Here is a 13,378-nt window from a genome sequence, read left to right as displayed (position 1 = left end):
GCAACTTACAGACCACATTGCATACTGAAGCTCTGATTTCTCATTCAGATCAGCTCTGTTGTAATGAGAATAGGAGGAGGTAGAACACAATTGCTTCTATGAAATGGCCCATTTTTATAAAGACAGAATGACTGGCAGAATTTTACATCTGCACTTCAGTTTTATAGCTGAAAGATTGCCATTCTTGGAAGACACAGCGATTTGTCATTGTGTTGTCTGTACCAGACTTCGCTGTGACTTCTTCCCCCTCCCTGTGCAGTTAAGAACAACCAAACTTTAGGGAGGAGAAGCACACAGTGGAAATATTCCTCAATGTTCTCTGGTTTTGGAACAGAAAATTATCATACACCTACTGTTAATAGTATCTATCTTCTTCTCTTTCTTTCCCATGATGTTGCTGCGAGTAACCTCTTCAGTTCAAAGTGTAGTCTAGTTTTTCTTTGAAAACGAGTATAACCAATGCCCTTTTTTTTTTTTTTTTTTTTTTGCAAAGAGGCCCATGTAGGCACTGCTTTGTTAAATATCTGTCTGTGCGTGGAGCAGGAAAACTTTAGTTTGGGACACAGCAGTATTGGTTTATCTACAATGACCTCCCAGGTAGTGCACGGTGCTGGTGCCCATTTTCCATGCAAAGTGGTGGAAGATGCTGTTTGGGAAAAGAAAGGAAGATTAGGCACAAATTTCAGTTAATATCTTCGAGGCAGCTGTACTCTCACTCTTACACAGTCCCAAGAAGAAAGTGTCTCTTGGACACAGTCACAGAATCAGAACTGCCACGGGAATGAGCACACACTTGAGATTATTTTGCAAGTGATTTAATATTGAACGTCCATTCAGGGAAGGGAAATTAAGCTGCATTTGTAATAAATCTCCCCATGGATTTAAGCAGAGGGAAATCCAAACTCTGGCTGTCCTCTGAACAACAGAGAGAGGCAAGGTGAGGAAATCATGGACAGGAGAAGTGGGCTCTGGGGAAGCTGAAGGAAGCTGTTTTTGGAGGGACAGAGTGATTTTCTGGGTAGGTAAGAGCTGAGCAGGAACCGGTGAAAGGAGATGGGTTTCAAGGGCGAGAAGTGGAAATTTTGCATTTGGTGGAGGGAATTCATGAGGAGGTGCTCACAGCCTGAGCAGTTTTAGCAGTTCGAGTGCCACAGACGGTCCATGGGACAGAGAGCGCGTGGCACTGCAGAGCCTGTCACTTTGCTCCATTCAGCACACACCTCCATGCTCTGGGGGTTCTCCATCAGGCTGGTGATGTTTGAACTGTGGCATATTGTGGCTTTTTCCCCATGCAATAACATTTATCCATAAGCTGCTTTAGTTCTTTCCTAGAGTGCAAATTATAAATAATTTGCAGACAAAGGTGGATTTAACATCAAATTAACATATGTACAGGTCCTGCAGCTGTGCTGTTGTGAAGCTGTACCGGATTTTATAAACAACCTGTGTGAGATTAATACTGCAGTTCATGACAAAAGGCCAGCTCTCAGGTCACAGGCAAACAGCACTCTTAATGCATTCCTCTGATCTTTCAGGTCAAAGTATATCTTCTGCCTGTCTCCTTCCTGAAAATAGGTCCTACCATTTTAAGGGGCAATGAATTTTCCAACCAATAAATTGTTCTTTTAGAATACTTGTTACACAGTGGTCTAGAGATAAGTCCCATGGGGTAATTCAGGAGCAAGGAGCCTGTGCAGCTGTGAATGACGACTGCTGGAAACCAGAGCTGATAAAAAGCTGTACTAAATACACCCAAAATTGAACCTGTTGTGGCAGTGGGTAAATAATTTCTCAGCTATACACACACCAGACCTAATCAGCTAATACATTAACTCTGCAACCTGCAGTTGGGCAGAGAAGAGTGACAGTAAAAAGAGTCCAGTTCATACACCTAGGCAGCACAGTGCTTCTCAGCATTGTCCCCTCCAGGAAGTAAAGTGCACGTCTAAGCTGACACTAGAGAGATGTCACCCTTTACTCTAGGGTGACAATAAACCATGGCAGATGCTCTGTTAAACCCCTGCGCTCCCCACTAAGGAAAACTGATAGGGAGAAAGGGGAGAGAGACTTACAAGTCGGAAAAGTTAAAAATGCTTTACTAACACTACTAATAAATAGAGAAAATAACATAAAATATATAAAACCAATCCTGAATTGCCCATGGCAGAGCTGGTGTTGCTCCACTGGCTGCAGGGTGGGTACCTGGAAGTCCTGGGCTGAACCCTGCAATAAACTGGAACTGGATTGAGGAATGCAGGGCCTGGAACCAGGCCTAGGATCACAGGCACAACGGGCAGGGTTGTGCATCTTCAGATGCTGGCCATGGTCAAAGAAAGCAAGACCCTCCTGATCTCCCACTTTTATAGGGTGTATGACGTGTATGGAATGGAATAATATTTGGTTGATTTCAGACACCTATTCCATCTGCCTCTCCTTGCAAATACACCTCTCCCACTTATGGGATGTGCAAAATTTATCAGTAATCTTGGCTGTCATAGCAGTAAGTCTAAACCTGGGTCACTTCTTCATATCAATGCTACTGTTACCAACTCTGGAGCAAAGCTTTTGAAAAACATGCAGCCAAATTCAGAAAAGTGCAGTTACTTAGAAGAACTTAGCTGAAAGGAAAATTCACTGAAACAGAATTGGTCATGTTTTAAACAAAACTAGGACAAGAGAGCACTCACTTCTGCAGAGCAGGTCAACAGAGGAATGGCTATTAGGTTGCTCCTCAGACAAAAGAAGTTTGTATTATGGGGGAAATATTTTCCACCCTTGATAACTCTGGCATGAGCTGCTTTGACTGAGGTATCAGAATGGCAGGTTTTTTCCCTTCCTAGAACTTGATTTTTCACTGGAGTGCTCTGGAATCCCTGAGGCCAAAGGAGCCTTGCTTCAGCCTGCCACTGAAGTCTGTCATGAGCCATCATTGAGACGACCATGTAAGAATGCTCCAAAAACACCTCCTGAATGTGATGCTGCAATTCAGCGAGATCTTGCATTACTTTCCAGAGACACAGAAGGTGGTCTCAAACATTGCAACAGCAGCACAAAGATGCGTGTGAGAAATGGAGCAGAAAAATACAAAGCCAGATTTATGGAGGAAGGAAACTGGAGTGCAGGAAAAGGGAAGAACAATTCACAAGGAAGAACATTAATAAAGCAGTCAAGGATCAGTATCATGGCAGAGGTGAGTTTGTCTAAGAACCTAACCTTGGTTTTGGGGTTTAGAGTGTGGCGCGGAATGACCTTACAACCCTTGAAGTTATAAGGAAGGTATGCATTTATTTATGACGCCGGACACACGGGGAATCATTTCACCTAACGTGTGTGTAAAATTACAGTAGCTGTGAGTTTGGTTAAATGCAGTAAAGTGTTACATATTCATGAAAGGAACGTCTATACATATTCATAACCTGTCCCAGAGAAGGCGGTTCATATTACAATGAGTTCCTGGAGACCATTTCCATAGTCTCCACCTCTGGCTCCTCCTGGTTGCAGCTGTGCAGTGATCATGAACCCAGGTCCTCTTTCTCTGTACACGGTCACCTTTGGTCCAGTGTGATGAGTTGGTTAGGTCTCAGACTGCTGAGTTGGTTAAAACTGGTGTATCTCCTGTCCTGTGCCCAAGTTTCTGTAATCTAGTTCACCCAAGAATGCAAGAAGGATGCACCCAAGGATTATTATTTTTGCAAGGTGTCAGTGAAGTCCTGTTTTTTTGTACAATAAGTTGCACAGAGTTAAGCAAGGCTAGGCAATAGTGATGTGGGTTAAAGGGTTAGCTCTCTAAGTGTTAGTTATTAAGTGTTAATAAGTTAGTTGTCAGTTCCCTGTATCAAGAGAAAATTTGAGTTTAGCTAATTGAGATAACACAGTCTATTTCAAAAACTGAAAATAGAAGATAAAAAAGGGATTCAGAAACAATTTCAAGTTTGAGTGTGAAGAGCAACAAAGGCCTTGACTACAGCTTTTTGCAGCAAATTCCAGAAGGCATTAAGCATGCTGTCATCCCCTTCCTGCCCACCCATCCAGAGGTGGATATGTCTAGAAGAGATGTTGAAAAAGTCACCTGCTTGCAGCTCAGCCACTTTGGTTCACAACCTGGTGCCTTTGCTCAAACCAGCCTCTGTCAGCATTTAACTCCAGTATCTCAGCGAGTGGGCGCAGCAGTGGCCACACATTCCTCTCAAGTGCCTTTGCCATGGGCGAGGTAACCAGTATCTACCACAGTGAAGGACATGAGGGTAGGAGACCTTCTGTTGCTGGAGATGAGTCCACCAGACTTCATCTGCAAGCAGTCTTCATGTCTAAAAGAAAATTTTTGTGAGAGAACCTTTTGGATAAACTAGCTAATAGCTGTGTGCCTGGCTTCCATTATTCCATATTTAAACAGCATGATTCTTTTCATCTTCCCAGATATGTGTTCTTTTACTTCTTGAAGGCTGAAGTAGTCACAAAAATGTAACAGAGATAGGGTAGCTGCTTTCTATAAGAGCAAAATGTTGCTTAGAAACAAAACTGCCTTGAAAGATGCTGTTTCTGTCCACCCAGCACACAAATTGGGAAGGATGATTTGTCAGGAAGTAAAACAATCTTGCCATAATCTTAGTTGAAGTAAGTGACTGTTTAAAGTCAGGTCATTAAGTTCCAGGCTCTTCATCCACAGAAGCTGAGAATTTGGCTTTCTAACCACTCTCAGTTATGGTCGGCAGAGGCAATGCTTCCTAATACTGATTCAATGCCATTGCACTGTGAATTCCTAATTTTGCAAGGTATCCCAGAATGTAAATGTCTTTAAGAAGATGAATAGAGCAGTGCACTCCCTAGGACTACTGCTCGTTTAATTGTGGAATATTGTGGTTAATAAGAAAGCTGTGAAACTAGGCCTAATTCTTTTATGAATTCACGATGTTATTGTAAATACAGGAATTTCAGGGAAGGTGATTGCTTACAGGGACCAATGGGCCTGTGAAGAAAGTTTCAATTCCATTGTTGCAGCACTTGGTAAAGGAGAACAGAGGATCATATGCACTGGGAAGGTGAGAAGTAACTGAGCTGACTTGTGAGAGGTATGACTCAGTGAGGAATGGGAAGTGACAGCCACAAGATTGGAGACTTTATCAAGTGGAACTACGGGTATATGAAATGACTATAGAAATAACCCGAATACAAACACGAGAAGACATTATGTAGAACAGAGCTTTTCTTTGATGTGACTATTTGCCATAGATATTGGATTTAAATCCCATTGCAACTGAAAAGACAAAAATGAAAATGGTCATCTGCAGTGGTTAGGATGTTACGGTGAGATTAATTTTAGAAACTGGAAGAAGCTATAGGGAACATCTGTTGCCATATCTGTCAGATAGGACTGTCAGATAGGACCATCAGGTGACTGAAGAATAGAGAAAATTGTTAGATTGATGGTAGAATTGATGCAAAGTGAAAATAAACATTAGCTCAAGTTCATTAACATTAAACATTGTTCAAGTTTTAGTGTTCTTCTAACAACAGAATCTATTCTAACTACATTGGTAAGTTGTCTGTAAGAAATGGACAAGGTAATTTCACTAAGGGTATTATTTTTTTGAATATTTTGGTTTTCCCATCACAGCATCAAAGGGAGAGATTAAATACAAAACATTTTTTTTGCCTGTTCAAGGCATTTCCTGTCAGGGCCAGACCGTCATTGGTTCCTTCACAAAATTCAAACGACAAAGCAGTGGTCAAAAACATCACTTAAGTGAACAAAATCAGATTAAGCACAAGTCCTTGGTCTTAATGTTTAAATGAATAAAGATTTGTGAACTAGTTGTTTATTGCTACTAACTAAAATAAAGTATGGCTTTGTCAGCTGTTAAAAAAAAAAAACAAAAACAAAAACCAAAACAAAAACAAACAAAGCTTGAATGATGGAGCATTAAGATTTGAAAATATTTGTCAGCAGTTCCACAATGTTCTGTAATGGTTTTACAGGTAATAACTTTGAAATAATGCGATTTCCTGGCTTGATTTTACATGCTATTGGCAATATGTGCAATTAAATATTAGTTTGTACTAATGTGTTCCACTAAAAGCTTCACTGGTTATGTTGAGCTATCAATTTTAGTTGGCAGGAATTTACCACAAAGGGTTCACATTTGTGCACTTACTTGTGCCAGCTTAAACATGTTTGTTCTAAAAATTTCTAAAGTAAGGGGCAAAAAGGAACAATGCATATAATGTCCAGAGGTAAAATCATAACAACATTTAAAAAATCTAATACAGAAGAATGTATACTTAAGTGTTCATGGTCTAAGGTACACATTCAAGACCTGTGTCTAAGGCTGAGGAGCTCACCTAAGCTTCCTCTGTGCTCAGTGGAGAAAAACATTACCAGCTGAAGTCATCTTCTCTTGTTACAATGACCTCTTATGGAGGTGCACACCTCTCTCTTGTAACTGTAAAGGGAACGCAGAGAAGGAGTTTTGATTCCAGCATCTAACTTTTAGATGGCTGAAGTCAGAGAAGATCAGGCAAACTGCATTGCCTATCCAATTGCTAAGGCTCCAAAGGACGCCAGAGACTGAAATGTTCTTGTCTCATTAAAGCAGCTCTTACCTGGTTGATCCCTCTTCTTAGCATACATTTAATTTCTTTGTTCCTCAGGCTGTACATTATGGGGTTTAAGCAGGAGAGTGAGGATTCCATAGAACATGGAAACTATCCTATACTGATGCAGCAAGTGGGTGGAGGAAAGCCGTACATCTGTGCAAATGGTAGTGCTGTAGAACAGGCATCCTACTGTCACGTGAGAACCATGAGTGGAGAAAGCTTTGTACCTGCTCTCGGAAGAGTTCATGCTCAGGACAGCCCAGAGGATACAGATATATGAGATCAGAGTGACCACAAAGATACTGCACTCCAGCAACTGTGAGAATGACCAGCTCCTTCCTGTAATTAGTTGAGCAGGAAAGGGCCAGCATCGGGGGAATATCACAGTAATCTTGGTCAACTTCATCTGATTCACAGAAAAAGAATGTAAAAATCAAAGACATGTCACAGCGTATTAAAAAATCCTGCTACCCAGGTGCCAAGGGCTAGATGACCACACAGTTTCACACCTAGTGTATTCATGCACTGCAGGGGATGACATATTGCAATGTAAAGGTCATATGCCATCACAGCCAAGAGAAAAATCTCTGTGTCTGCAGCATCAATGAGGAGGAACATGCAGCCAGTGAATGAAAACACCTTGTTCTCAGTCAACAAGGCCTCCAGCATCTTTGGCACAGTAACAGTGGGACATAGAACATCTGGTAAGGGTAAGTTGCCAAGGAAGAAGTACATGGGTTTGTGCAAATTAGTGTCTGTGCTAACGGCAAGAAGGATTGTGATGTTGCTGACCATGGTGGTTAAATAAGTGATCAAAACCAAAACAGACATAAGAAAACAGACTTCCAGAGCATAAGAAAGGCCTATGAGAACAAATTCAGATGCTGTTGATAGGTTGACCCTCTGCTTCTTGTCTTTCATTGTGGCGACAACTACAGAGGTGTACCTGAAAGAAAGAAGTTGTAGCTTAATCAAAATTCCATCTCCCTTCTAAGGAGTGTGATTTTTTTCATCTGTTTTGGAGTTCAAAGACATTTGCTAGCTTGCATTGCCATACTAAAAATCTAAATTTTACTCACATATACCAAATGGAAAAGCCAAAATATAGGTGTGAAGCTTGACAGTGATTAATTAAAAACAAAAGAAAACAAAACAAACAACTTCTTGCAAGACATCTTCTCAGACTAAGATCTGCAAGTTGAAGACAAAGACACCTCCTCTGTGGTGGTTAATCTGGTTGGACACAGTACTGTGCAAGACAATGGGACCTGGAAGGCAGCTCTACTCTGAGCAAGGGTGGTGAAGTACAGATCTCTAAAAATCCTTTCAGCATAAATTATTTAGTGATAATGTCACCAAATGATCTCAATTACTAGCTGAAGTTAAAGAACTGATTTTTTTCAAGCAAGTAATGCAATCACAGAAGAATCAAATCCCTGATAATCAACAGACAGCTAGTATATCCCAGATGTGTTTTGGATTTTTTTTCAGCTTTATCCAGTGGGATATAAAAAGATATATAATCTAGTATCCAATAAAGATCTCCCACCTTTCTATAAATTTTACCATGTATACCTCTATAACAGCATCAGCACTTTTAGAATCTATCTGGACTTGCCCCACTTGCCTTTTCCCAATTCAAAGAAGACTATGAAGCCTTGACATTGCTATGTAGAATGTAACTCAGTAGGTTTAGTAATAATTTCCATGGCAGCCCTATAGAGAGATAAAACAAAGGTCAGCACAAACACCCCCTTGTCTACAGATTAGAGCGTTATTATGAGATGCTGTGAATACTGTAATTCTCATTTATAAGTGACACAGATAATAAATTAAATAGTGGACCATGATAATCCCACCTGAGACAGGCTCCTCTATTGTCTCATGTTTTCACAGAAGTTTGCTTCTAGCTTGGAAATTACAAAAGTCAGGGCTTAAACTACTGTAAGAAATATTTTAATCAGCACAAAAAAGAGGTACATGGTGCTGTAAATCACAACGTCACTTGTCCTTAAAATGGGAAATTTATTCAGGTGCCATACAACAGAATCTTGACACAGAAATACTCACTGTTACAAAGGATGAATGACTGGTAATTGTTGTGTATTGATAAGGAACATGGCTGAAAATGTTGTGGTGAAACTAGTTCATCCAGCCACAGGAGATGACACATTCAGTATAGGGTGAACTGCGATTCACATATCAATGACAAGCTAACGAGCCACAGCCCAGGCTGGCTGGCCGACATCGAAGGTGGGGGCTGAGCTGGAGGGCACATAGCTCCATCTTCTGATATGCCCAGCTGGGCACAAAGGGGAAAAGCTGAGATCCTTCAACATGGCCTGAGACTTGTCGAGACTTGTCGATCTTTCACAATCACCCCTTTTCCCCAGACTTTCCTCTACTCTGAAAGCTATAAAAAAGATCACCTAAAACAGCACTGATAGGGAACCCACCACCCTGAGGACCTTCAGCCCACCAGCCTCACTGCGGGAACTGGACCAGACTCCAGAGGACGTTGCACTTCTGAGCTACAAACCCCAGCATCTTCACCGTGGGACATCAGAGGCCATACATACAAGTCCTGTCATCCATACATCGCTCGTACTAGGACTTTTGTTGTTAATGTATTAAGTTCTGTGATATCATAAAATACTTTTGCCAAGCCACTATTCACTGTAACTAGTATTCCAACATATACTTTTAGTAAAACTCATAATTTAATTGGACCCCTGGAGTGACTGTCTGTCATTCAGTTCGTATAACTGCTCGGAATTAACCCAGAGTTAACCCACATCTGGTCTCATCTGTTGAGTCAGGGCGCGTGTCACGTTCAGAGTTAACTCATTCCTCATCCCATCTGTTGGGACGGGACAGTAACATATAGTTGACTGTATCTCCACAAAATGTGACTATCCTTTCTCTTCTTTCTTCATCTGATTAGAATATCTACATATGACAGAAAAATGATTTCACTGTAGACTCAGAAACCTCAATCTATCAAGGAAATGGTGGGTCCAGATTCAGCAGCATAAGAATATTCATAAAAACATCTGCAAGCACTGGCAAAAATCTAGTTTGACTGCTAGGGTAAACACCTCTTTCTTTTAATGAGGTTTATAAACATGTGAAGATGTGTCTGGCAAGGAGCATCTCTGAAGCTTTTTTGGATGCTACCTTTATTGCACATATGAGGCTTTTTCAGAATGTTGTCAAAGGGGGCTAGAAATGTGATAAAGTGAATTCTTCACCCTGAATCCTTTGATTCTTCATGGCTTTCATGTCATAGGGCCTTTTTAAAGGGCTGTGGTTTGAAGCCCCTTTCCATACACAAGAAAAGAAAAAAAAAAAAAAAAAAGCAGGTGGTATCATTGTCCCTAGGTCCTGCCAGCCCACCTCAGATGACATGCCAGATTTCTGAAGTTAAACATGTCAAGAGAGTCCAGTGTTCTGATTTCCTTAAACCATAGCCTTAAAATTACTTGATGACAAATTGTTTTCGAACTACTTTGTCTTGCTCTGGAGCCACAAATCTGTTGCATAAGCACCACGTATCGTAAAGAGGTTGTACAGAATTTATTTGAGGAACGGGCTTATAACCACCTGAAAGACCCTCCACGATCACCTCCCACAATGCAGAAGATCAATAATCAGGTAAGCATCACATAAGTCCTTGAGGGGCAGCACGGAGCGGCCCTGACAAGGGCCATGACTGGCATAATTAAGAGGCAGGAACTGGACTACAAAGGCACCACTCCAAGAAGCCAGGTGCATGTCCATCACTGGAGGATTGCCACGTCTGTCATCATCTTTGTGGGAGCCAAGGGTGGTGATATTTCTCTTTTCCTGCCTCTCCTCTTCTTATAAAACTTTCATTAGAAGCCACACCACCCACCATTATGTTCTCCACATTCAGGTTGCTTCCACAATAGATACAACTCCTCATTGGTTGTTTAGTGTTGTTTCACCTTTTTTTAGTCCAAGGGAATCTCAAAACTGTTACAAACCCAGTGTTACTTGTTCCACGTTGTAACAGCAGGAAAATAGTTTCCACTACACAGGGAAAGGCCCCTTCCCCACTGGTGGCTCAAGCTGATAGAAGCTCTCTTGAAGAGCATTTGCAAGGAAGATACACAAGATGAGCTGACACAAAACTTCTTTATTACTCTTCCTAAAGGAGCTGTAGCACCTGCCGGTCATCATCGTGTCCCAGCCTCTTCCCATGCACCTATACTCGGTACACACAGGTGTACTCTGGGTTTCCCCAGTTGCTCTCCACCTGGAATTTGATGTAACGAAAGGTCCTGGGAAGCTCCTTCTGGAAAGAAACGGGGGGAGCTGCCATTACACAGGTGGCAACAGCCACATCACATCGCCAGAGCCCCCTCTGCCTGCTCTCCCCCTGCTGAGGACCAAATAGAGATCCTCTACCCGGGCTTGGCAGCTCTGAAGGCCCTGTCCCCCAACTTGGGACACACCAGCCCAGACCACGAGGCGCAGACACCCAGCACAGGACCCAGGAGTGGGTTAGGAATCCCAGTGCGGTAATCACAGTAGGGCTGAACAGGCAAGGACAGCCCGGTCCAAATGCCCCTACTAAGGCCAGGCCACCTGGAGCCCAGGACCACAGCCAGGTGGCTTTTGACAGGAGGATCTGCCCAGACGCCCAGCCCTGTGCCTCTTTCTTCCCCTCCTCCATCTCAGGAGATGCCAAGTGGTGAGAGGGTGAAGGGCCCCTGGGTGCCTCTCCCACCTGCAACAATGAGGAGCCCAGAGAAGGAGGTTTGAATCCAGCATCTAACTTATTATTTGGTGCTACTTCACCTTGATTTAGCTCAAGGGAATCATGAAACTACTACGGGCCCCTGTGTTACCCACTCCTGGTCGTAACAGCAGGAAAATGTCTTCTCACCAGACAGGGAAAGGTCCCTTCCCCACTGGCAGCTCCACCTGTCAGAAGCTCCCTGGAAGAACATTTGCAATGAAGTTACACAAGCAGAGCTGCCACAGAACTTCTGTATTACTATTCCTAAAGGAGCTGTAGCACCTGCAGGTGGTCATAATGTCTCACCCTCTTCCTATACACTTGTACTCGGTAAACACAGGTGTACTCTGGGTTTCCCCAGTCGCTCTCCACCTGGAATTTGAAGTACCAGAAGGCATCAAAGAGCTCTGAAGAGTGATGCAGGTTCCCTATCTGACCATGCTATGATTGCTGTGTGGTGAGGCTAAATCCACGCAAGAAATGGCCTTCTGAAGGGAATTCTATGGGCCTGTTAGTCCTGTGCCATCACACTGCTTCGCATTTCCAACCAAGTGAACAGGAAGTTAATCTCTGAATATTCACTCACCACTTTTATTCTTCCCTCCCAACACCCTGTACTTTTTGCTGTGAGTTTTAGCTTTGGGAGCAGTGTGTCCATGTTTTTGTGTATTGATGCTGGATTAGATCTGAGTTGATGGTTTCTGGGGGCAGGCAGCCCAGCAGCAGTGCCTGACGACAGCTTGAAGAGCACTCTTACAGAACACAGGCTGCAACATGTGCCACTCTGTGGGTGGGAAGGTCTACCAAGAACACCAGTTCCCACTTTTTGCTTTCCCCTTCCACTAGGTTAAAGCCTCTCGCCCGTTCCTAGCACTAGGCACAGTCACTCATTACGCTTCCCCCAGGCTTTGGGATGTTGGCAACTGCGGAAGTGTTTGTGAGCCTGAGGAAAGCAAATAAAGAGCTGTGGTGAAAGGCATCCGGAGGGCCTCTGGAGCGTAGCAGGTCCTCTGTACTTGGGAGGGCTGTTTGTAAGCTCTGCCTGCAACAAAATCCTTTCCCCAACTCTTCTCTCCTTCTCCGCCTGCCTCCCAGCCCCACCACTGTGGTCGCTTACAAGATCTCTGGTGCTGACAGCACCTACAGTCACATATGCACTCGTTCTTTCCCACCAGCGTTCTGGCAGGCAGGCAGACCTCGCATGTTCTTTGTCCCTGATGCTGGATCCGTGGCTATGTGGCCAGATTTGGGGTGTCCAGCGTGGGCAGCCGAGGGCTGTAGGGGACTCGCTGCATGTCTGACCAATTCTCTGCCCACCTGGACTGCCTACCCTGCTGAGCGCTTTCAGTGCCTTGGATTTAGTATAAAGGAGATTTCAGGGATAACTGAAAGAGCGCCTTTGGGACAGTTTCCCCAGGCATTATGGACAACTACTGTGGGACATGACACTGTTGCTCAAGGCACAACCCTTGCTCAGAGCACATTGCTCTTTTCCCTTTAGCACTCAAGAATGTCCTCCTTGCTGCTCTAATCACAGACAACATAACAGTTGGGTGGATCTAGGACTTAACAAATCCCACTCAGTCACTGTTTTTCAGTCTGTCCTTATATACAGACGAACTTTCAAGTTATTTTAAAAACGTTCCATTGTGCCAATTGGAAACCGTCAGAGACTGAAAAGAACTACATGTCAAACATTGTACCAAAACCAGTTCTTCCAGGCTCAGGAGCTGGGACATTGTCAGACTGAAACCTCAACTGCCTAGTAGCAGGAGATGGAACACTCAGGATAAGGAGAATTGCAATTTTCAATACCAACAACAGGCTAAGGAGCAACAGACAAAGGCCTCTGGCCTTTCACTTTATTGGAGCTTTTGAGGGCTGCCGGTTCTCTCCAGGGAATCTTAAATCTTAAATCCAACTGTGAACAGGAAATAATAATACTGCTAAGCCACTTCTGTAAAACTACAAAGACCAACGGCACTTGCTCTGGGGAGAGGTGCACCCGCAGAGCACAGG

At 43.2% G+C, this 13,378-nt stretch overlaps 1 pseudogene; it reads right to left on the bottom strand.

Annotated features, from left to right (window-relative positions):
- Positions 1 to 6,540: 6,540 nt before the first annotated feature.
- Positions 6,541 to 7,389, bottom strand: LOC106145804 (olfactory receptor 5V1-like; annotated as a pseudogene).
- Between the last annotated feature and the right edge of the window lie 5,989 nt (positions 7,390 to 13,378).

The sequence above is a fragment of the Columba livia genome, chromosome Z (assembly GCF_036013475.1).
Source record: "Columba livia isolate bColLiv1 breed racing homer chromosome Z, bColLiv1.pat.W.v2, whole genome shotgun sequence".
NCBI classification, from domain to species: Eukaryota; Metazoa; Chordata; class Aves; order Columbiformes; family Columbidae; genus Columba; species Columba livia.
Note: the sequence above shows the minus strand (reverse complement) of the source record. Positions and strands in the feature narration are given on the sequence as shown.